The sequence below is a fragment of the Nymphaea colorata genome, chromosome 11 (assembly GCF_008831285.2).
Source record: "Nymphaea colorata isolate Beijing-Zhang1983 chromosome 11, ASM883128v2, whole genome shotgun sequence".
Lineage (NCBI taxonomy): Eukaryota > Viridiplantae > Streptophyta > Magnoliopsida > Nymphaeales > Nymphaeaceae > Nymphaea > Nymphaea colorata.
Genome location: NC_045148.1, coordinates 21532995 through 21559575, shown reverse-complemented (window position 1 = coordinate 21559575; position 26581 = coordinate 21532995).

Sequence of the window (26581 nt, the reverse complement as noted above, 5' to 3'; positions counted from 1 at the left end):
TTGTTCACAATTACAAGATTGGTTTGATTCAATAAGAAAGAAGATGAAATGGTTGTAAAAGATACTTTCGAAACTTTTAATTTACTTCATCAAATTGAATACAAGAGAACAAGAACATAGGTCGGATGATTTTCTTTTTAAACAATTTGAGAAGTTTTTTGCTACCTAAAGTTTAAGTATCCTTTATAATTATTTCTTTTCAATAACAAACTCGTACTCTGTTGCTCCAAAGAAGAAAATAAAGAAAAAAAAAGTAAAACGATGAAAAAAAAGATAAGTGATCATGGAGCCAGCTTTTTATATTAAACGAGCTTTTTATATTAAAAAGTTGAATTCCTCCATTCATGCTTCCCCTCTTTCCTAAAAGCACCCCCAACATACAATTTTCAGAATTCTATTTAAAAAAAATAAATACATAAAAAAATCTAATACTGCTGTTTTGGCAACGTCAAAATCAAGTGTGAATGTCATGTTTCGCAGCAGATCTTTAATTCAATGTACCAAAAGTTTGGATGGGATAGCACAATATCCATTTACATTTTGGCCAATGGATGGCTGGTCATAACCCCCTTAAAACATGCCTTAAGCTAATACAAACTAATGTATGTATAATTTATCCTCATTAAGCATCTATTAGTCATTTTTATCAAGTTAAAACAAGCTTAAGTTAGTAACAACTTAGAGCTATTGGCAAACATATATTTTTTTTTTAAGTAGAGGTGCGAAACATTAATTGTGTTTTATGACAATGTGAAAATGGTTTTTCATGTCACTAGTTATTCTCCAGTCTTCTTGAAATTTCTTTTTATTTTATTATGTTTTGTTTTTCTAACCGAAGACGACGTTCCAATTCCAGTGACCTTTGAGCTCAGCTGCCAATAATATACATTCTAGGGGTGGAAAAACATCTCATAATAAATTTTGACTCAAGTTCTGATGATGCTTTATCTCTTCAGAGAACCTGGACACGCTTTTCTCATTGTCTTTTTTGTCTTAACACTGTTTGAAAACCCAGCCTCATTTTCCACTGGACAATTCATTCAAGACAAGTTATCCAGTGAAACTCATTTGGGACAGTTTCCACCTACAATGTCATTTATGTAATGATTCATGGCCGGAGCCTAACTAGAATTTAGCAATATTGAAGTCTATTTGAGTAAAAAATTCGGTAGCTCTATTATGTAGGCTAAATTCCAGTTTTTTTTTATGTTGCAACGTAAATTGAATGGACTTCCATTGGATTAGAAATTACTCGTGCTTAAAATCAGATATATCCCAATTAATATAATTACAAACAGTGGTATAAATTTTTTCAAAGGGCAAAACTAGCATAGCATAAACGGTCGGGCTTGAGGCATATGGAGATGCATGTCTCTAGTGATTCTCAAGTGGTGGAGTATGGTATATAAGTTGAAGGGAGCAGTGGTACTACTAATGTACGTATCTCAAAGCCCTATAGACTTGGGGAACGAGGGGTCTTAATGCTTCTTCTGTTTTGAGTGGTGAGTTATTGACTTTGAAAGGGTAACAATAACTCGTTCAAGTTTAAATAAAGTAACTGCATGTATTCCATAAAATGCTGTTAACAAAGAAATTTAAACTTGTGCTTTTAGTGCACCACTAAAAGTTAGATGTGCATTTAGAGGAGTTCCATAAGTTTTGGATTCAGGTTCGCTTCGAATTTGAACTCAGAATGATGACAGATTTGAATCCAAATCACTAATTAGTTATGATTCAAGTATCGTATGTGACAAAGGATTTGGAGACTACCTGATATCCGACTCGAATCAGCATCCCATAGGAGGCATTTATTTGGCCGTGGATCTGAGATCCCCTCGGATCTCAAATCTTTTTTCTATATACCACTGTTCAAACAAACAGTGGATTCCACGTGAGTGAAAAATATGGATCTTAAATCCAGGTTTCTCCCTAAAAACTTATGTTTTGAGGTCGGACGGAAGGAGGTCTCAAATCAAATCTACTGTTTTCACGGAAAGAGATTGGGTCCTCCTTCGAATATCTCGACCCAAAAAATGGACTGGACTCAGACGTGGATCCGATCACTGGTGAGATCATCCAGTACCAATGATTGGATCATCCATGGTTTAACCTTCAAATCGGGTTCTGTGTAGAAAAAGAAGGATAAAGTTCCACTTGTACCGCTTCGTCAGTGGTGCCACGCCAGCTTAACACATTGGATAATGGGACCCACCTCAACTTGGGAGATCTACAAATTCCTCGTTCGTCATGGCGCATGGCAGGTCTTGGTGGACAGAGGAAAAAATCCAAAGAAAAGGAAGAAGGGAGGATACATGAAAATGTTGCTTTGTTAGTGCCATATGAGTGCCACAAACCGATTTGGGCTGATTCTCGTAAAACTAACATCGATCATCTGATCTTCTGTATTCCGGCAGCAACCCCTATCACCTGAATTTCTCAGGCTCGACTGAATTTCTCTGCTGCGGATGCCAGTGATGAGCCCATTGCAGATCCTCCGAATCATCTCCAGAAATCTCCTCTCGGCTGCTCCTGTTCTCAGCTTACAGGTTCAGCTCGACAGCAGTTCTCTCAACCCTTCACTGAGTCACAAACTCAGGCAGTCATATTTCCTTCTATTCAAAGGCTATGGTTTCTTCTCTGATTTAAGGCGGCAAAGGAGCTTCTCCAATGGAGAAAAGAGAGAGGAAACAGAATTTGGGGCTGTCGGACTGTAATGAGGTGGTTTTCATTGTTTCTCTGTATGGGCGCGCTTTGAACTATTTCTCTGTTTTCCCTGAGGAGAACTTGATGGTGATATTCTGAGATCCCTGGATTTTCTGCCCCTTGAACATGAGCATCAAAGCAGAAATTCGCGAAGCCTGCTCTTTTCGCGTCGAACGAACACCACCGAGTTGGGATTTATCGAAGATCTTCATTCATCCTCTCTATTTCGCTCTAGGCCCTGCAACTATGGCTTCTCTGTTTTCTGAAGGTTAGTTTTTTTCTCTTTCTCGGCGTCAAGAGAATTTGAGTTTCGGAAGTCGTGGAGTCAATACTTGGAGCCAGAAAAGGAGAAGGAAGACGTCTGCTGCTGCCAAGGGAGACCTGCTGCTTGGCCTGCTTGCCGAAGGAAAGGCGGAAGTGAACCCTCATCCCCTCGTATATCTCTGCCTCCTCTCCCTCCATGGTCATGTCTCCGGATCGATCTTTGCACGACGACAGGAAGAGACGCAAGTGATCGTTTTTTGCAGAAGCCCAGCTGACCATTGTCTTCCTTCTCTAAGAACAATAAGAAGGAACTATGGCAGACCAAGAAACGAATAATGGTGACATCAGTAATTCAGAAAATTCTCAGGTGATGACTGATTCCATCTTTTTACATCATTCTGATAATCCCGAAAGCATGTTGGTATCTCAAGCAATTAACGGTGACAATTTTGCCATTTGGAGTAGAGCCATGATAATGGCTTGTCAGCGAAAAATAAATTAGGGTTGGTAGATGGATTTATCAAAGAGCCAAAAGAAGGAGATAAGAATCGTGCCTCATGGGTTAGATGCAATAATATGATTCTTTCATGGATTTTAAATTCTATTAGCAAAGAAATTGCTGCTAGTATTGCTTATGCTACTTCTGCTGAAGATGTATGGAAAGATTTAAAAAACAGGTTTACTCAGAGTTAGCACCAAGGATATATCAACTGCAGTTCTATATGTCGACTTCAACAGAGACTCTATCAGTTACTATGTACTACACAAACACTAAGGCGTCATGGGATGAACTTAACTCTTATTCTCCCATACCGTCTTGTGCATGTGGTGCTATGAGAATTTACTCAGATCATATTCAAAGAGAAAGAGTAATCCAATTCTGATGGGGCTAAATGACTCATAGGGAGCAATTTGTGGTCAAATCTTACTACTTGATCCCTTGCCCAACAGTAACAAAGTTTATGCTTTAGTTCTACGGGAAGAAAAACAATGTGAAGCAAGATTCACGTTGTCACATTCCTCGTCACTAGTTCAGCCTCCACTGGAACCTGGCCGAGGTCATCCCTGCAGCCGCAGGATCTTCATTGCCGCCGACTTCATTGTCATCGACATCAGTGCTATATAAGACGAAAATGTGCTGGTCTTGAGAGGAGATGGGCCCATGCCGTCACGGTGCGAGGTGCTCTATCTTCCCTCTTTCTTATGTGTGGTACACTCGACAGACCGCGTCGTGCTTGGCTGGCAAGACAACAGAATTCCCTGCAGGGATTTGGTTCACCGAGTGCTCTTGGGATGTTAGGAGGAGAGTCCACTATAGTTGAACTGGCAAGCTTCACATGATTATAGAAATCGTAAGCTCGTCCAAATGGGACCCAAGAAGCCATGGTTATACTCTGAAAAGAAATAACCGGTGACATGTCGTTGACCATTTAACCTTCCAAGTCTGAAACCGTATTCACTAGAACCTGCAGGTACCTTAGTTAGTACACGTGCTTTGATGTTTGCCGGTGGAAACATAAAAAATGAGCCAACAATAGCTGGGGCAGCTAATATTCGTCAATCCCAGGTCAAACTGTAGACTATGAACATAACCTATACAACTTGCTAGCAGTTCCATTCACATGATGAGGTGAGATTTGATCTGGCAAGCTGTTACCTCTTTTTACAACCCGTTAGTGTAAATGAGCTCTTTGAACTTTAGCTTCCACAAGTTATTTTTAGTTTATCAACTTGTGCTTTTAATTAGTTTACACAAGAAGAAAATGTAGTCTCCCTTAAACACAAAAAGTGAATATAGTCTGACTCAACAGTTGGAAATTAGTGGACAATGTGTCATAACAGCAAAATAAGTGACGCAGAATTTGAAGTTATAAGTTATAAGCACAAGCAGAGTGATGGGATCAATTAGCACGTCAGCTGTGCAGCTTCTTTGCTGATCATTTGTTTGACGAGTTATGTGTGATTCTATGTCAGCAGTAACACATTATTACTGCCTTACTAATCTGCCTTAAAAATTCCTATAACAAGTGTTCCATGGATCTGGTTCATTTTTTAAGTAGATTCATAGTAGAATAAAAATGGGCCTATATTTGAAAGGATCTGCTTGTGTTCCGCTAATTCATTTATTGGACTGTCAATGTGTCCTTGGTAACAACGGAATCAGTTCAAGCCAGGGTCTGGTAGCTTCAACTACCAGGCCAGCTTGGTTGGACCCATTTCTCTGCTGCTCTTTATTAAGGTTTGATGTGGAACTAATGGATTTCTTCCTTATATAGCCTCGCATCCAAATTTGGATACAACTTTTCTTAATTCGTATCCAACTCGAATCAGAGTATATAAGTATCCGTACTGTCAAGAATATATTTTATATGAATCGGATCCATGGTCATTCGTATCCAAACTGAATCGTATTCTAATATTTTACATTTTTATTTTCTGTATTTGGGTGGTGGCCTTTTGGTTTTGCGATAAAAGTTATTCTTAGAGGATTCAAAAGCACCACAACCATGCCCAAGAGATGGGGATGGCATCATTGTTATGAAACAAAGAAAGTTTTTCTGACAAGTCATTGGGAAAAGAAATGAGGGGGAGCAAAAATAACTAAACAACCCTATTCATTTTAGAAAAATGAAAAAGAAGTTGTTTATTTTTGTCATTTTTCAAAAGAAGAAGCTGTCATATCCTTTTAAGCCTGGCGACTACCTCCTTCATGTCTACTCTTACATTGGAGAGATATCATCTCTGAATTTGAATTCATGATCTGGTTTCACAATCCGAATCCGAATTTTGAACTGTATCTAGAAGATTTTCAAAAGGTTGCATTGGATATGAGTAATTACTTAAAACAAAATCTGATCTGAATCCATATCCGATCCGATACTTATATATATCAGAATTTGAATCCGAATCCAGTCGGATGTTATTTCTTAATTCCGAAGACAATCTATTCCATAATCAGAGATTAATTTTTTTCCCATATCTGTTTTTTTTTTTTTTGGAACGGTTCAATTGGACATGTGATCAAGATGGAAAATGACATTTAAAGTCTATCCATCTTACCAAGTGAATGACAAGGCAGTTCCAATTCTTTTGCTTACGTTACATGGAAAGCACAATATCTAGATAAAGGCAGAAAGAGAGAGAGAACATATAATTAAGTGACAAATTGTCAATGATTTTGCAAACATTGCCAAAAACAGTAAAGGAATACAGACAATCATATGCCAAAAGAAAAAGAAAAACGGGGCATGTTTGAAATTAGAGAAAAAGAACTGTCTTTTTGAGCCTTTTCACTTTTTTCAAATTATTTTATCCGTAAAACAAATTTCTTTTTTCTATTTAAACAGAAACATATTTGTCATTAATCATACTGACACACAAAATTTTGGTGTACTAAAATACCATGTTTGGTGCAATGTGTTATTGCTTACAAGAATGAACTTGCATTCCACATCAAATCCCAAATGCCCGGGCTTCTGAAAAAAAAAATGTAGGCTAGGCCCGAGATGAATGCTTTTTTGTAGGTTCTATGTCAAAGTTTCTCCGGTATCTCAGCCCGACCCAAATTTCCTAACTAAAATAAAAAATAATGCCCACTCAGAAACTACTATCCTATAAAACATGTCCTAATAGAGCTCGCTTGTGACTTACCCAGCACATACTACAACGCCTTTAATGCTGCTAGTAGGGCTGCGCATCAGGTCAGGTGGGATTGGTCTGATGCTCAATAAAATCGGACTCTATGCATTCATGAAGGTCTTCTTATCAGTTGGAGTCTGGCCTATTTAGTTATTGGGCAGAGTCAGACCATCATGCTTCTGTCCGACATGCAGCCGGTTCGATGTCAACTTTTATTACTAAAAGGTTTCCTTTTCTAATATCTTCAAAATCTTCGGCGACACATCACTAGTTTTTAAGAAATGTTTGGGGATGCACCAAAGAGTTTTTAAAAAGAATCAACGTAATAAGGAAGCCAATGTCAGCGTTATGGCGAAAAAGATTTTAGAGAGAGAGAAAGAAAAAAAAAACAAAGTGGAGAGGTGGGGTTTAAATGTGTATATTGAACAGAATCAGGCCTCCAATACCCGCTCAAAGTCGGGCCAGCCTAGCCTAGCTTAGCTCAGCCCAGCAAGTTTGTTTTATCAGGTTGGGTAATCTTTCACCCCAGCACATACCATCGCGAGGCATGTAGTCTCATTTTTTCTTTCTCTTCCCTTCATCATCTCCCCATGGCCATGTAAGAGAGCTCTTGAAATTTCTTATTTAGAGCCAACAGCCATGAGCAACTGAAGTCAAGTCTTGTTTAATTCATCAACTCAAATAGGCATGATATGTTTTTTCTTTTTCTTTTTTTTTTCATTTTATTTTTTACCTTCCATTGAGTGTATGCCTTTGTTATATCTCTACAAATAGATAATGTGCATGTATGACCAGTTGACTTTTCTATTGATAGATGGATGAACTTTGATTATGAGAGCTTGTGGTGGGATTTTTTTTTCTTTTATATTGTTTTCTGAGGTTGGGGATTGTCCAAATCAGGAATGCTACAATTAGTTTTGACATCCTTCAAATCTGCATTCCTTTGATAGAATACCTATTGATCATCCTATTTGTAGTCTTAAAGAAGTGATCCACCTTTAAAAGTGTGTCTTCCTAATGGGATTGAAGCACAAGTTCCTCTCTCGCTTGCAAAAAAATATTGAAGTTAAAAATTTTCAATATTATCTCATAAATTTAAATTTCCATATAAAAAAAAGAGGGCTTAAAATATCTCATTGTTAGATAATTTTTTCTTCCTTCTTTTCTTTGCTCTTTCTCATTTTTTTCTCTTAGAATCTTTATATCTTTCTTATTATCCCTTAAAATCTATTTCACAAATTTTCCTTTCTCTATTTCTTTTCTCTCCCTTAAAAATCTTTACATTTCTCTCTCTCATTTTTTCTTACGATCTTTTGCTATTCTACTATTTTTTCTCTCTTTATTTATTTTCTTTCTCTTCAAAATCTTTATCTCTCTCTCCCTCTTGCGCTCATTTTTCTCTTAAATTCCCTTGTTCTTCTACTAGTTTTTTTTCTCTTAAAAATATTTATCTCTTCCTCTCTCTCTCTCTTTCACTCTCTCTCTCTCTCTCTCTCTCTCATGTTTATCTTAAAATCTCTTGCTCCTCTACTAGCTTTTCAACTAAAATCTCCTTCTCTTCTACTAGTTTCTCACTTTATTTCGTTCCACTGACTTATAAATTTTTGTTTCTCTCTCTCTCTTATTTTTCTCTTAAAATTCTTGCTCTTTTACTAGTTTTTCTCCATCTATATTTCTCTCTCTTAAAAATTTTATCTCACTCTCTCTGTGTGTCTTGATAAAAGTTTATGAAATACTTTCCTTTAAAAAGTTTTTCTTTCCTTTGCTTTCCTTTAAAAAGACTTTCTTTCCTTTGCCTCATAAAGTTTTAAATTTTTTACCAAATACCACACCACATATAGGTAGAAGATAATGTTTGGGTGAATATGAAATGCATGGAAAATGAACATAACCTGCCTTAAACAAATTTTGGGATGCAAACAGCCTTATTTGCACAGAAGGCAATGTCAAGCTGGGCGAGGGACACATATTGCAATGCTCCCACAATACTTGAATATAAAGTAGCATCCTTGAACTTCAAACTGTGACCAGCAAATAATTTTATGAATGTGGCCATCGGCATGTTCATGGGTTTGGCTTCATGCATTTTTGTATGCTTGAAAAGATTAAAGATATTACTTTCTTTGAGACAAACCAAGCTTCCTTTTAACAATGGTGGATTCACTTCCTAGGAAATAGAATGAAGATTTTCCAAGTTTCACTTTTACTTGTAGGGGGAGGGGTCTTCTATTTAACTAACTGGGTCATTTGGTCCTTTTTATCATTTTAAGTCCATAACACATGGTCCTTTGTTAGAGGGCCATCACATATAGCATGCTCCAATAACACATGATGCTCACAGCATAAAATTCTCATCCTCCTCATTCAAGGGCTCTTCTTTTGATAAAATTGAATTCAGTCCAAAACATACTTGAATTATGTATTTTTGTTCATTCTTCTTGTTGTGCATTTTTTTGATAGGTTTGAGAAATTGTGCTGAGGATTTATCTAAACTCCGGCTATAGAGGTGACCATACTTAGAATAAGGCATAAACCACAATAATGGACAAAGTTCCAAGCATCTTACACGTAACTTGCACTGGAAATGTGCGAGTTGTTCTACATGATTGATCACCCAAATGCCTTAGGAATAGAACACACAAGCATATTAAGAATATCTTTATTAAATCCTATATGCAACTGTAATTGAGCAATGCAAGTGAGAGCTCTCAATGAAAGCAATCAAACTACATTTGCACCTCCAACTATTTTTGCCAATGGTTGGTGCCCTGGAATTAAATCCCATTGTATCTATGAATATATTTGAATTATCCTTCTATCATTCTTATCTTCTATCGTATCCTTCTCAGCCCTACAACCACTTCCTTCATGTCCATTCTCTCATTTGGAGGCACCCTTGAACATGACAAGCCTATCTCCATGATCATCACCAGTAGTTCATTCATAGCAGCTGATCTTTCAGTTGGAGTAGTGTCACTGTCGTTCAAAAGATGGCTGGCAATGACATCTGAAATTGCAACAGGAAATGCTTCGGCCCCCCATTGCCTCAAGCTAAAATCCATCAAACTGTTCTTCAGTAGGCTTTCTTCCTGTAAACACCTCAAGGAGGAGAATTCCGAAGCTGTAGACATCAGCTTTGGTTGACACCTTTCCAGCCATCCCAAATTCTAATTCAACCATCCAACAATATTAGACATGATTAGCAAGTATAATAAAATTGGCTAACACTCATCTATGACACAATTGCACTAATTGGTTTTGGGCAAGAGGCCTGGAAATTAATGGACTTAAGCAATTGAACCTCCAATCCTGCCTTTATCTTGTTGTATTCTCATATATACATCTAAAAATGAATACAATATTATGATTTAGAACTAGACATAGTTATTGGCCAGGTACCCAACGTGTACCCCACCAGACCGGGCCCATGTTTGAGCCCACCCGATAATGTATCGGGCCAACCCAGGTTAGCCCGACGGGGGTCTGATCCATCCCGATAACTTTTAAACATTAATTTTATTTATTAATAATATATATTGTTATTTAAAATATATTTTATATCCAAAAAATTTATTTTATATTTAAAAATAATTTTTATGTAACTGCACCGGTTCTAGGCTCGGATTTTGGACATCAGGCCGGCCCGAACCCAGTCCTTATCAAGCTGGGCTGGCCGTTGCCCAAGTCTATTTTGAACTGATGTCCTATATATATGATATTCAAGTGCTCTAAAAAGAATTCAAACACATATCCAGATTTTTTCTATGGGGCATGTGAGATTTGTTGACATTCATTAATTGGTTGGCGCAATGATTTCACAACATAAAGGCCTCATTAAACTCATCTTACTTCTAATTCTCTTGTGACCTTTCTCAAGGTTATCTTAAATGGCTCCTAAATCAAGTAAACTATTCAATAGTACCGATTGTTATCCAGTCTTAAACCATTAGGTAGAAAGGTATTTACGATTACGATTCTTTTATACAAGAAAGAAAAAAAAAATTATAACTTCTGTTGAAAGAAGAAGATCAATTGAAGATTCCTGTCTGTTTAGGACATGCAAATAACACAAGTGTACATGAGCATAAAACAATGTAAAGACTAGTATGCAACACCACAAGCCAAACGAACAATGAATGCATTGTCCATGTAAAAGATTTTATCAATGACCTTTACATTATTGAGCTAGGAACCACTTGAGTGTGTCTTTATGCCTGAACTACCAAATCATGATGATTAGAAGGATCATGGGTGTTGCACATCAATTAATATATTTATTGATATTATATTGCAAACCACAAAAGAGTAAATTAGGTAAACCATGTAAGTCAAGACCAAATTATATATATATATATATATATATATATATATATATATATATATATATATATATATATATATATATATATATATATATATATAGTTGAAATCACTGGGCTACCTATGTTACGGATGACTCCTTTTCTTATTTTGTGACCCTAAAAATAGTCTCAATGCTAAAAAGGGTTGCCAAAACATTGACTATCATCAATGCATTTTTTGCAATGTTTTAAACAATACAAAATTAAAAAAAAAAGCTTAGCCAGCTGATTTCAATATAAATAAATGAATGAATGAATGAATGAATAATATATATATATATATATACAGAGAGAGACAGAGAGAGGGAGAGAGAGAAGACTAGGACTGGCAAACCCACCCACTCTCTCTTTGTCTTTTCTATCTCACCTTATGACCTCTCCAGCCCCTCCCATGGGATCCCACCCTCTCTTCCACTTTCTCTGTGAGAGCATTATTGAAGAGAAAGAGAATGTGTTCACATGCACACACACATATAAGAACTCAAAGTGAGGTCACGTTGACTCAAGAAATGGTTCAGGCAATTATACTCACACTTCGTGAAACACAAAACTTATAAAAAGACAAAAAAAATAGGAGATACGTACCTAGTGCAATGTACTCTGTGGTTCCCAGAGTGGCTGTAAGAGTAGAATAATTCTCACCAACTAGAATCTTTACAATGCCAAAATCGCTGATGTATGCTGTCATGTTGTCGTCTAGAAGCACATTACTTGGCTTCAGATCACAATGAACTATTGTCTCCGAGTAACCATGGTGAAGATATTCTAGAGCACAAGCCACATCTATAATGATATCCAATCTCTGAACAAGATTCAAGTGATGGCCATCTGAATCTAGATAGACTTCTAGGCCCGCAAGGGGCATGTATTGGAGAACTGAAGCCTTGAAATCTCTACTAGATCAAGACGTAATGACTTTAACGAGATTTCGGTGCCTGATTTGGTGCATGACAGTGCACTCGATGTCAAAACTTTTAGATGCTCCCTCAAATAACAAATTAAGGACTTTAACAGCCACTGTCATTCGATCTGCTAGATTTCCTTTGTACACTCAACCAAAGCTTTCCCAAGAACATTTGCATTACTGAAGTTGCTCGTTGCATGCACTAACTCTCTGTGAGAAATCATCAGAAGTGTAATTCCTCATAATCTTTCAATGTCATCGGGATGTTTCAACAACCGCTTCTTTCTATAGCATGCGATACCGATGAGTGTGCAAACAATGATCAAAAGTGCTGAGCCTCCAATTGTGCAAGCGACAATGACTTTAGCTACATTGCTCTTACTTTGTCTCTCTGTTTTGTGTAAGCACAATGGGACTTGTAATTTGGGAGCTCCATATAGTGCATAGTTCCCTAGGAATGACTCGACATAAAGGTTTGCAAACTTTCCACCACTTGGAATCTCTCCTTCCAATAGATTGAAGGACAAGTCCAAGACCTGGATGTATTGAAGTTTCTCCAATGATTTTGTATCTCACCGGAAAGCTTGTTATGGGAAAGGTCAATAGTGCCAAGGCTTAGCATGTGATGAAGTTGTTCAGGAATGCGACCATCAAATGTGTTCTGAGAGAGATTCAAATACTCTCGCATTTGGAGCTTTGATAATGACGCAGGCAATTCTCCACTCAGTTTGTTTGCAAAGATATCCATGTGGTCCATGATGATAAAATTCCCGATACCCAATGGCAGGTGACCAGTGAAGGTGTTGTCCTGCAAGTATAGCTCCCACAAGTCCTTCAACTAACAAAGACCAGGTGGTAGTGTTGATGACAAATTGTTTGAACTTAGATACAGCCTCTACAAACTAGTGAGATTGTTTATAGAGCATGAATTTGACCCAATTAGCATGTTGTGTCCAATATCAAGAGCATACATGCGGACCAACTGGTAGAATGACAGTGGGATTGGGCCTTCTAATGCATTGTTGTCAAGAAGCAACACCTGTAAGCTGTGCATCTGTCCTATATTTGGTGGAATGAGCCCTTTTATTTTGTTGGAACTCAACTTTAAGGAAATTAACTTGGTCAAGTTAGCTAGGGCTAATGGGATAGTACCTTCAATCTGATTAGAGGAAAGGTCAAGTTTCGACAAGGTGGCTGTCAGGTTTCCAACAGAGGTAGGAAGAATGCCGTTCAAAAGGTTTTGTGATAGATAAAGTTCCTCTAGCATCCGACACCTAGTGAAGGATGTGAGAATGGAGTGCTCTTGGTTGCCAGGGACATTGGTCAACATATTTCCCCCAAGTGAAAGGTACTTGAGTTGTGACAGACTACCTATTCTAATGGTATCGGACCACTAAATTTATTGCTTTCTGCACTAAGAACTTGAAGTCTTGTAGCATTAGAAAGAGAAGCTGGGAGAGGGCCATCAAAATTGTTTATATGCATATAGAGTCATCGGAGATTGGGCAGGAAGCGGCCAGCATCTTTTGGGAGATGCCCTGTTAGTTGATTGGTCATGAAACTCAAACCCCAAAGAGCGGATAGGTAAACAAGCTCTCAGGCAGTGTACCAGTGAGATTGTTCCTTTGCATGCTAAAGGCCATCAAGTGGGTTAGGCTTCCAAACTTAGAAGGAATGTTCCTTTGTATCTGATTTTCACTGATAAAAAACCACTCCAGTTATGAGAGATTTCCCAAAGCAACTGGAATGGTGCCAGTGAGCCTATTACCACCAATGTTTAAGTACTTGAGTTCTGACAAACTGCCTAGAAACTTTGGGATGCTTCCATAGAATTGGTTGTCCCCTGCTGACAGTGTTTGGAGACCTTGACAATGGCCCAGTGTTTGCGGAATTAACCCTTTAAAATGGTTTCCCCATATGGAAAGTATTTTCAATGAAGGGAGGCGGCTAAAATCAACGAGAAGGTGACCATGGAAACTGTTGTTTGAGAGATGAAGAACTTGCAAGAAGAAGAGATTGCTGATGTATGGGGAGAGGGTACCTTCAAGTGCCTTGTCGGTGAGGTTCAGACCAACAACCCTTTGTGAACTACGGCTGCATGAAACTCCATTCCATAGGCAGAAGGAAATGTTTGAGTTCCAGTTTGAGAGTACATTGTAGGAGTCTCTGGTGACCTGGGATTTGAAGGATAGCAATGCAAATTCATTGGTCACATTGCTTAGAGAAACAAATACTGGTGATACCTCTTCCTCGCCAAGCAGTATAGTCAAGGTAAGGAAGCAACACAGAAGAAAGCTTATGGCAAAAGGTGACAAACTGGCTGCAGCCATACCAGTGGAAGTTGTTGGTGGTAATTCTGTGCCTGCATAACCATGATAAGGAATCAAAGCCCCTTTTATAGATTCTCTTCGAGAAACGGTGTCTTTTTTAAAAAAAAATTGTTAATCTTGCACAACCATGACATGGCTGATCACATTAATGGCATTCTCATGGTCACGTAGCCCTTACTTCATTAGTATATTTCCACTATCATGCTTTCTTTATGCCAGTTTTCAACTCTTTCTTCCGTTTTTCTAATTCCTCCCTTAAAACATCCAATGGAAAAGATGTCATGATTCAAAGTTTGGATCAGACTTATGGTTTGAGTTAGATTCGAAGATGATAAAAATTAATTAATGAATCTTGTGAGCTCCCCATCAAAAACCTGCCAAGAATTGACTCAACTATCAGGGCAACTTGAATAATGTAGAACGGTTCAAGATAGGACAGGGAATGCTTGACGTGTATTAACTCCATATTTGGTGGCAGTTAATATGGGGCCCAAGAAATTTTAATCACTCAACTACTAGCAAAAATACCATTATGAGGGGGGCGTCAATTTATCAATTAATGTTCTAGCCCACCAATATTTAGATGGTCTAGGCCGATGACCGGGAAATGTTTAAAGTAGCATATTTTGGCACCACAAGCTCTGGATCGATCTCTCATTTTCCTTCTGGTTGTCACACTTGATTAGGTAGCATTCGATAGCCTCTTTTCTGAGTCTGCATTGTAAGATCCTCTGTACAAGTAAATTAAGGATCTTAGTAATATGGATTTTATATCAGGTAACATGTAGAAAACTATGGATATAAGGTCAGATGGGGGGTATTCAAGCTTAAATTCATATATTTGAAATCCTAGTGATCTCAGAACATTGTGGGTCTCAAATCTGTGGTGAAAGAAACACACCCTTAGTTCCAACGGCATTTAATGTGAGGAACAATAAGCATCGCTCTATCTGATCAAGGGACAAGTTATCGTAGTAAAATTTAAGTTCTTCCCCCTTTAATTTATACATACTTCCACATCCCAAAGCTTTTCCAGTAAGATGGTAAGAACTTCTTTGTATCTATATATATGTATGTGTGTGTGTGTGTGTAGTATGTAGTTGACCATAACCAAAAGGCATACAAACGTTTTGCATTTGGCCATTGTAAATTTGTTTCAAACTCCGCACATATTTTACTGATAATGAGCACTGCATGCCCTACATTAATTCAAAATAAGTCTATTTTCTAGTGTTCTAATTATTTAAATAACATGCCAATTACAAGCCGAGTCAGTAGCACGGACCGATGCATTTTGTACAGTTGATACAATTAGTCCGTCGGATCAGCTGATTCCAGGACTAGCATTAATATAACAGGTTTGAAGATCCTTTGCTGCATTAGTTCTTGTCTGGATCGACCTCCGCATCAAGCTTGCCATTATTTTAATAAATAATCAATAAGTGCACGTGAGCAATGTTTTCCTTTAAGGGGTAGCATAGATTGTGAAGGTTCCATGAATGTGCCCAGAAAATTGATAAAGGTTCATAAAACAATAGCTCTAGTTTCCAATGAACCTTCTATTATTTTGCTGTATATTTATGGGACACTCACAAAGTGTCTCTATTGCCAAACACCCTCTCAGCTCCTTTATAAACTAAAGGGCAACACAAGGCACTAAGAGAGTTTATAAACTTAGCCCTACACAAAACGGTGGGTGAGAAGATTACATCATAAAAACATAAAAGATGGTTGTTGTATATGAAAACACCCTTACTTTGAACCGGGTCCAAATCTATAACTTTGAGAACATTTTTAGTTGTGATAACTTTGGATTTGATGTATATTCTAACTCCGATTTTAACTATGCATTGGACTCACATATTTAAATTTGGATTTGGATATATAAATTCAGCTTTGTTTTATTTTGAATTTACTATCCAATTGGATATATACCAAATTACTTAATTTTAAGACGATTTGTTAAAAGTTAGGTTGTATGAGAAGAAAATATTTTTAACATCCAGTAATTTACATATCCATTCCTCTCTCCATTCTGGTCTTGGGTCAGCAATTTTGGGCAGAAGGTTAGAGTTGTATCTTATTATCCAGTCCTTGGTGCAAGACCCATAAATTTCCCGAGCATGATATCTAAATAAGCTTTGTGATTTTGAGAAAAGAAAAAAAAAACAAGATCATGTATCCAAATTTTTTACATAATAAAATAGGATAGATGAAAACCCTAGAAAAAGAAATCAGCAAACGTGAGAAAAGGGAAGCGTAGAAGATTGGGATTGAGACATTTTTCCCAGATTTGTTTAGCAAAAAAAATATATGGGACTTTGCCAGTGTGCATAGAAGTCTGATTGGAGGCAAACAAATGGACCCTTAAAGATTTATTCTCTCATAAATTCAGCAACTTGAGAAATTTAATTTTCTGAGTTAAAAGAAAGTGAGAGTCTTGTTGTATTTATGTACTCTCCACCACGGCAGCGGTGGACCTAATTAGAGGGGCGCATGCCCACTTGCTCACCTTTGTAAGTTTGATCTCTTCCTTAATTTGCCTAATTTCTTCACTTCTGATTCTTTTCCTCTGCTCTTCCCGTCTACCATGAAACAGGGGAGGTTAGCGTTAGTAATGGACGTACTTGCAGAAGTGCTCTTTCTGTTATTTTGGAAGCCATCATCAGTTTATTGAAAGAAAAGGTCGGCCTCATCTTGAATGCCAAAGACGATCTCATCAACCTCCAGAGGAAGCTGGAACTATTGCTGGCAGCCCTCAAGGATGCGGGTCGCAAGCCCTTTTCCAGGAACAAGGGCGACTAAGGTCTAGACAACAGCTGAAGGCTTGAGCTCGGCAAAAGGGAGAAGGATTCTTTAACTTCATGGAACAAGGTAAGGAAGCCTTGGACCATTCTGCTCACTTGCTTTAGAATTGTATTTAATTCGGTAAACCCACTTATTCCCCATGGGTTTTTCGTTTTTTAGAGTATGCACCAAATCTCATGGTTCATTCTCTTCTTGTGCTTTTAATTAAGCAGCCATGGCGTCACACCAACATTGATGCTTCACGGCTTGACTAAAGGAGGATGGTTCCAAATCTCTAGAGATGACCACAAGAAGTGCTTTATGAGGTGTAGAGATATAAAGGAAATTATGACTGTGTGCATACATGTGACAGAGAGAGAGAGAGAGAGAGAGAGAGAGATAAAGAGAGAGAGGGTACTGAATTTAATTTATTAACGTACCCATTTTATTACATGATGATACATAGCATCATAAGTAGGATTCAGTTAATGGGCACCAACACTGAATGGTGAGTTGCTTAGGCAGTCTGGATGGGCTCGGCGATGAGAGAGTAGATACAGTCCATGGACTCATGCTCCAAGACACCGACGCCATCTTCATAGTCGTACATGCACTAGGAGACCCTCGCAATGTTGAGAGCCACGTTCATAAAGGAACGAGAAAAGGCGGTCTGTTGCTGTTGCTTATGAACAAAGAGCAGCTCCCTGTTCAGCCTCCTCCATGCATCCCTTAGCAAGTTCCTGATGTGCTGCCGTGCTTGCTCCTCCGCTACCCTTGCCTTGTTCATATAAATCTGGACCGATCTTGGCAGGTTCCCTCTCCCAAATCCAACCTTTGATCAAGTGTTCAACATATAAAGAGAAGATTATCAGCCAATCAAAACAGAAAAACAGAACAAGAACATTGTCAACTCAGAAGCTAATACTAGTTAACCAGTAGAAAATACACTATACTAACCCTGGATCTCTGGAGGTCAGCCGAGAGACGAACTATTATTGATGACAAGTTGATGATGTTGGACTCAGACTGCAGCTGCTGGATTGCTTGTTCCTCAATGTTTTGGGAGAGGAAGAAGTTTGCAGGGAGGAGAATAGGGCCGGTCATGGCTGCAAGGATGTTGCTCAAATATTCCTCTAGCCTTGGTGTTTGTTGGGCACGGTGCCACCTTGCTTCAAGCATGTAAGCTCTGCATACACTCACCCACTGCCCAAGAGTAGAAGAGAGCAAGTCAATTAAAAAATGAAGCTAATATACTAATGTGATGATGTGAAGAGTAGAAGAAAGATTTGATAGAGAAAGTGTCATACCGCTCTACTCATGTGTGAAGTGATATCACGGCCATGCCTCCTAAGAACAGTGTAGCTGATCTGGTTGGTTGTGTTGTAGACAGCCCCATAGAAGACCCTCAGTGACTGTGGGAGCTGCTCTGCTGCTTGAAGATCCCACCTGCGTATATACAATATACAGCACCCACATTGGCTCCTAACGATGTGAAGCAGAAACTAGAGACAGAGTTGCCCCGTCTAATTTACCAACCATAATCATCCTTTACCTCTCAACAACTTGCACAAAGCATTCGAGCTCCTCAACAGACCGATGCTCGCCGAAGATATCCTCAACGGTGGCCATCAAGTAGGTGACCCTGGCGAGTTGCATCCTGTACTGTGAGAACTGTGGCTCATGCAACTTCCCCACTGCCATGAAGTAGCTCTCCACCAACCTATCTCTGGCGAAGGTAATGTGCTCGCCCAAGCCCAAGTCCCTCCACCACCTGCAAACACCCAAAATAGAGGACTCATGGTTGATTAACAGAGGACTCAAGGTTGATTATTAGTGGACCCAATGATGCAGACCAGCAGCAACGTAACTTACATGATATTCATTACTGATATACATATGTACATAGAATGACATTAGTTGCTGCATTATTATCAACTATTGACCAAGTTATTTAGGAAAAAGTGCAAGAATGAATTGTACCCGAATAACTCCCTGAGCTCTCTTTGGCGGATTGTCTGCACCATGTTGAAGTCCAGCGTAGCAAACTCATGCAGCACTTGGCTTCTGCAGAACGTCCTCTCAAACGTCTCAATATACTCCCGGGCCTCGACCCTGCGAACCCTTCTGTGGAGCGGAACCTGCAGAGCACGCTGTACCTGTCGAGACATCCTCTGGTCCATGCGGCTTATCCTTGTTCTAAGATGCTCTGAAGAGAAGGCCGTAGCTTCTTCCAACACAGTTTCTCCTTCACAGGCTAGTTGTGATGCTTCGTAGAGGCTGAGCAACACTCTCACCTCCTCACAAAGATTCTCAGACAACCAGCCAGACTGTTCCCTAAATCTACTAAAGCACTCTACGAAATGCAAAAAGAAAATTTAATGGTTAGTGTCAATTAACCCATTTGTAATAGACATTCTAGATTAAGAACTAATTATTGAGTCAATATTTTGGAATCAACGCATTTGTATATATATATGTATACCTGCAGAAACATTATAGCCATGTTGCCTCAGAATTCTGAACCGAAGTGAAGAAGAGTAGAGGTACTCAAATCCTCTAGTGCTCATGGATATGGCATCTAGCGATCGCCTGATCTCACTCTCAAAGTGGTAGGCTACACCTAAACGTTCGAGTGAATCGATGAGCACCAACTGAGCCACTTACTCAGTTGTAGATGTTATAAGTTGTCGAACTTCTCTTCTCAATTCTTCAACTCTGGTCCTTTGTGTCCCGATCTGCTTTCATTTCCATGTCTTTGATGTAGTTGTCAAATCCGCTAGTGCTCATGGATATGGCATCTAGTGTTCGCCAGATCAGAGTTCTGGAAAATTACTGATGTTGCGCTGGTAATGAACTGGATGAAGTCATAGTTCCATGTACTTGGCTGGTATCTGGAAGGCCTCCTTTGAGCAGCAGACCTACCACAGCCCTCAGCCCTTGGCTCACATCTCACCAGGGTGGTGCTCCATGGCTTGAACCCAGCCTTGCTATTAGGAGCAAGCTTGGGGGAAGTAACGAAATGAGGGGAAAGTGAGACAAGATGAGCAGCCATTAGAACAGTGTGTATTTGTTGATGAATGCTGAATGCTTTCACTGCCTCTCGGATGACTTAGCTCAGGATTGGTTTGCTAGTTTACATAGAACTACATCCGAGTGTGCATTGCGCGTCTATAATGGTTAGAGAATTTTAATTAGGTTCAATCTCTTAAAATATGGTGTTTGCGTAAGCTATAAATGTTTAATGTTTTTTTCTTTGTATATAAATAGAAAGCATTAAACTTTGACACTTGCCCAAGCCATAATTATTTGGTACTTTTATTTTATAAATAGAATGCATTCTTTCTTCAAGTTTTTGATATGCATTATAATCCGACATTTATTAGCTAATGTTCGCCACTTAAAACCATTTTTATTAAAGACCATGTTTATTTTTGACAAGTATTTGAGTAATTTCACCCCCTCACCCTTAAGTGGTGCAACTTGCCGTTTCAACAATATTATGAACATGGATTGCTAGCTTATAAAGAGCTGCATCCAAGTGCATATTGCGTGTCTATAATGGTTAAAGAATTTTAGTAAGGTTCAATCTCTTAAAAATATGGTATTTGCATAAGCTATAAATGTTTGATGTTTTTTTCTTTCTATATAAATAGAATGCATTAAACTATGACACTTGCAGAATTCTGAACCAAAGTGAAGAAGAGTAGAGGTCCTCAAATCCTCTAGTGCTCGTGGATATGGCATCTATCGGTCACCTGATCTCACTCTCAAAATTATAGGCCAGTTGCTCAGTTGTAGATGTTATAAGTTGTCAGACTTCTCTTCTCAATTCTTCAACTCTGGTCCTTTGTGTTTCAATCTGCTTTCATTTTCATGTCTTTAAATTAGGATCACATCATAATACCAAGATAAACAAAATAATAGTCAGATCAGAGGCATGGAAAATTACTGATGTTGCGCTGGTAATGGACTGGATGAAATCATAGTTCCATGTACTTGGCTGGTACCTGGAAGGCCTCCTTTGAGCAGCAGACCTGCCGTAGCCCTCAGCCCTTGTCTCACATCTCACAAGGGTGGTTCTCCATGGCATGAACCCAACCTTGCTATTGGGAGCAAGCTTGGGGGAAGTAACGAAAGGAGCGGAAAGGGAGGCAAGATGAGCAGCCATTAGAATAGTGCATATTTGTTGTTGAATGCTGAATGCTTTCACTGCCTCTCGGATGACTTAGCTCAGGACTGGTTTGCTAGTTTATAGAGAGCTGCATCTGAGTGTGCATTGCGTGTCTATAATGGTTAGAGAATTTTAATTAGGTTCAATCTCTTAAAATGTGGTGTTTGCGTAATCTATAAATGTTTAATGCTTTTTTCTTTGTATATAAATAGAAAGTACTAACCTATGAAACCTGCCCAATCCATCATTATTTTGTACTTTTATTTTATAGATAGAATTCATTCTTTCTTCAAGTTTTTGATATGCATTATAATCCGACACTTATTAGCTAATGTTTGCCACTTAAAACCATTTTTATTAAATACCATGTTTATTTTTTAGAAGTATTTGAGTAATTGCACCCCTTCACCTTTAAGTGGTGCAACTTGCCATTTCAACCATATTATGAACATGGTTTGCCTGCTTATAAATAGCTGCATCCAAGTGCATGTTGTGTGTCTTCAATCTCTTAAAAATATTGTATTTGCATAAGCTATAAATGTTTGATGCTTTTTTCTTTCTATATAAATAGAATGCATTAAACTATGACACTTGCCTAAGCCATAATTGTATGGTACTTTTATTTTATTTGCATATAGATAGAATACATTCTTTCTTCATATTTTTGATATGCATTATAATCCAAGACTTATTAGCTAATGTTTGCAACTTAAAACCATTTTTATCAAAGACCATGTTTATTTTTTACATTTACTTGAGTAATTGCACCCATTCACCTTTAAGTGGTGCAACTTGCCGTTTCAACAAATGCATTCTTTCTTGACATTTTTGATATGCATTATAATCCGATGCTGATTAGCTAATGTTCTCCACTTAAAACCATTTTATCAAAGACCATGTTTATTTTTTACATGTAGTTGGGTAATTGCACTCCTTCACCTTTAAGTGGTGCAACTTGTCGTTTCGACAATATTATGAACATGGTTTGCTAGCTTATAGAGAGCCGCAATCGAGTGCACATTCCGTGTCTATAATGGTTAGAGAATTTCAATGAAGAGTAACAACTTACAATACGTTGCTTACATAAGCTATAGTCGTTTGACACACTTTCTTTGAGCGAAAATAAAATGCACTAAAAGATGGTGTTTCTGTAAGTTATAATTCTTTGTATAACTGTAGAATGTATTCATTGTTTCAATGAAAATTTTAATGGGTTGGTGTCGGCAGCCGGCCCCACCAGCCGGCCCACACCAGCCACTATGTTTTTCTGCCATTGTTCCGAGAGAAGCATGTAAGGGAAAATGGGAAAAAGAAAAGAATGATGAAAACATGTGGCAGACCCAACTATCTCACTACTTGTCATTGAAGCTGGCAAAGGAGAAAGAAAGGAAGGATGGACAAAGCTACCCCTTCAACCACAATTAGGGATGTCAATGGATCATAGTCAAATTGGATTTACCTTTAGCCATATCTAAATCCAAATCTGGAATCCTATTTAACAAACTGAATTTGATTTGAATATAATTTTTATATTCATATCTAAATACAAATTTTGAACTTAATTTGACCTATTTTCAAAATGTAAGAACACTAGACATAGGATATTTGCTTAATAACAAATCTGATTCAAATCCATATCCAAATCCCACCCGATGTTTATGTATATCCGAAAATCTGAGTGTAAGCCAATTATTAAAGCTGAATCCAATCCCACTTTTTAATATGATATGTTTTTTGTTTTCATATCCGATTTCTTCGAAACAGATCAATTAGATTTTCTATCCAAAGCAGATATATATGCATCCCTATGCACAACTATGGATGCCAGTTGTTTGGATTCAGCGCAGACTTGGGATTCAGATGTAGGCTCTACTTTTTAAAACTGAATTTGGATCCAAGAAGCATGTGATCCCAAATATAGACATAATCGGGTTGGATCTCAGTAACACAACGCGGACTCGGGCCTGAATATGGCATAAAACATAAAGGAAAACGAATGTGATTAGTAATGGCACAATGCTTTTTTACTAGTTACAGTTCAAAATCAGGTCCATAATCAGATGTGTCCGACCTTGAAAATGGTGGGGGCAATTTTTTTTTTTTGTAAATTTTAATCATAAAAGTCTGCTAAATTTTTCTTCTTCTGCCTTTTCTTGCTTTAGTTTATATGAATACCGTTGGTCTATTGTAATAAAAATGATGCTCTTGTCACCGTGTTTTCTTTACTGATTGATGTTTTGGATTAAATTCATTTCACAATTGTGATTTTTGCTTGAGTTTATATGAATACCCTTAAGAGGTTGAAACTGCTTCCTTTTTTCCTCTAACACGGTTTTCGGTGGAGAGCAGTACACATGTTAGCTAAAGCATCACGCATCTATCTTTTGCAGTCTCCAACAATTAAAGCCATAATAAATGAACTAACAGTAAACTTTCGGTGGCCCATTTGTCTGAACAACTAGGCTACACCACTTGGGGCTTTCTTGATATGTGGGGACAGATTAAATTGCTAATGGTCAATTTTCTATAGGTTATTACAAACGGACATGAAATGCAATTTAGGTACACTACCTTGTGAAATCAAGTTTAAATTTAGCTAATCAGGTTTTGTTGAAAAATAAGAAATACTCTAGCTATGAGCCTCATATTAGACAAATAAGAGACCATAAGGACTCATTGATCTCTCAACAATTTGATTTACATTTTCATTCTGAGACATTCAATAATACCCATCATGTATATTATATTCTCACTATAGCGATAATTTCTCTTATAACACTATGACATATTTGTTAGATTATTGGTATTTGATTTTTTTAATGTTTTAAAGCAAGAAAAATGATTAATGCTGAGACACCATTAAAAATTTAAAACAAATAATTTCTTAAAAAAATGAATGACTGTCTTGAAAAAAAAAAAGATGGGCCACTATCGATAGACTTTAGGGAGTCAAAATCAGAAATTTTACACACTTATCAAGAAAGCATCCAAAGTGAAGCTTTTCTCTCTTCTTTTGCTCTAACTTCTACAAAATGAAATTAAAAAAAAAAAAGCTAGCTTGAAAGGTAATAGGTCGAAAGACTAGTAACAAAACCTAACCCTAAGTACGTAATTGGTCTGAGCCAACTTTGTGTGGCTAGTGCCACTTGATCATGCCATGTTGCTATTGTTAGAGATACCTTTCACATCCCATTCTGAGCTCATAGTTCTGTCAAACTGAGTTTGTTGGAAGAAAACCGCAAAACTGGATTAGTATGAGTCCTGGACATCATCAGCTTTGTCTCTTCATAATAGGGATGGCCAGCCTTAAGTTTGGCAAGGTCGATGGCACTCCCTCACGGCACGAACAAGTTGTACTTCTAGTCAATGGTCAGATGATGCAAACTTGAATGGGATAAATAAAATTTTGGATTTGGAAAAAAAAATCATGCATCCAAACTTTTACATAATACAATGAGAAATCCGACAAATGTGAGAAAGAGGAAGGGTAGGTGATGTAGAAGTTTGTGGATTGGGAATTTTTTCGGATTTATTTAACACCAATCATGGACCATGGCAGCCTGTGGAGAAAACACTGATTGTTCCTTGACTGACTTGTGCACACAATTACTGGACAAGCTCTCAAAGGAAAAAATTTTGTTGGTCCTAGATGATGTATGGGAAGTAAAATGGTGGGAGGAAGAGCTAGGGGGAACATTGATGGCGAGTGCAATGGAGAGAAAATTTTTGATTATCAGTAGAAAGAAATATGTGTCGGAGGGGATGGGTGCTTTTTATATGGATGAATTACAAGAATTTAATTTCCACCAAAGTTGGTACTTGTTTCTGAAGGAGGGTTTAAGAGAAGGCCAAACAGAAGAAGTTTCGGTGATGCATAAGATCAAATTTGATGGAGAGGGAATAGTAAAGAAGTGTGGTGGGTTGCCACTTGTGATTAAGATGGTGGGGTCCATGATCCGCACGATGCAAATGAGTAGGGAGAACTGGAAGTCTGTTGTGGATAGTAAGACATGGGAATGGAAGACTCCTGCATCCTCATCATCGTCCACTGAAATAGGTAGCGATATTCTTCGTGGTCTCATGCTGAGCTACGATGACTTGCCATATTATTAGAAGAGTTGTTTTGTGTATTGCTGCATTTATCCAAAGGATTATGAGATTGAAAGGGAGACATTGATCATGCAGTGGGTGGCACATGGATTGATTGAGGTTGGCATAGATGTTAAAGCGACAAAAAACCGATACATTGAAGATTTGATAAGGCGGTGTTTGATTGAAGAAATTGATTTGATGAGCATCAAACTGCATGACATTTTGCATGACCTTGCCATATATATAGGTGGAAGGGAATATGGCCATGCCTCTACTACTGAGCACACCCGCCATCTGTCATTACTTGGTGTACACGATGCAGAGGCACACAAGCAAAATATCTTGGAAGCAGAAAATAAGGTGTGCACATTGTTGGCTGATTCCAATTCTTACTTGCAGGTTTATAGTGAACACTTGACCAATTTCAAGTGGTTGAAGGTGTTGTCTTTGAGGGGATGCAAAATCGATGAGCTGCCAAAGTCCATTGAATACCTTTCACTTGTAAAATATCTCAATCTAAACAATTCCAAAGTGAGAAAGTTGCCCAGTTCAATCTGTAGACTCTGTAACTTGCAAACATTGGATTTAAATTATAGTAAAACTGAAGAGTTGCCCAAGGAAATGGGTGACTCTGCCACATGATGTATCTTGGGCTGAAATGGACATGGGAATTGAAATTTATAGCGGAAGGCTTGGGGAAGCTTACCAATTTATGGACCTTGCATAGATTTGTGGTATGCGCTGACAAAGGGGACACAAAGGGATGCGATATTAGGGAACTAAAAGACTTGAACAAACTACAGGGGGAATTGTCAATACAAGGGTTGGGGGGGACAAGAAAAGCAATTGATTGTGCAAGAAATGCACAATTGGTTAATGAGAAGCATGGCATAATTAGTTTGGAATTCTACTTTGGCATTACTGGAGGTGTTTCTGAACAGAGTGGTACTTCTGAACAGAGTAATGACCAACAGAGTGGTGCTTCTGAACAGAGTGGCGCACTGGAGGCATTGGAACCTCCACTTTGGCCGGAGTGCTTGGAGATAGGTGATTATAAGGAAAAGATGCCAGTTTGGCATTGCAATACTGAGTATACCCAGCCACATTCACTAAAGCTGGAAAGATGCCATTTATGGGAAAAACTAATAAGCATTACCTCGTTGAAAGTACTAAAGGTCATCAATTGCCCAGCACTATGTGAAATAGCTAGCACACCTGCCTTGGAGTCATTGAAGGTGGAGGAATGCTGCAGCCTACAGCAATTACCTCATCACATGCCTGCTCTCAAGTGGTTGGACGTGGCACTTTGTGACAGCCTAGAGCAATCGCC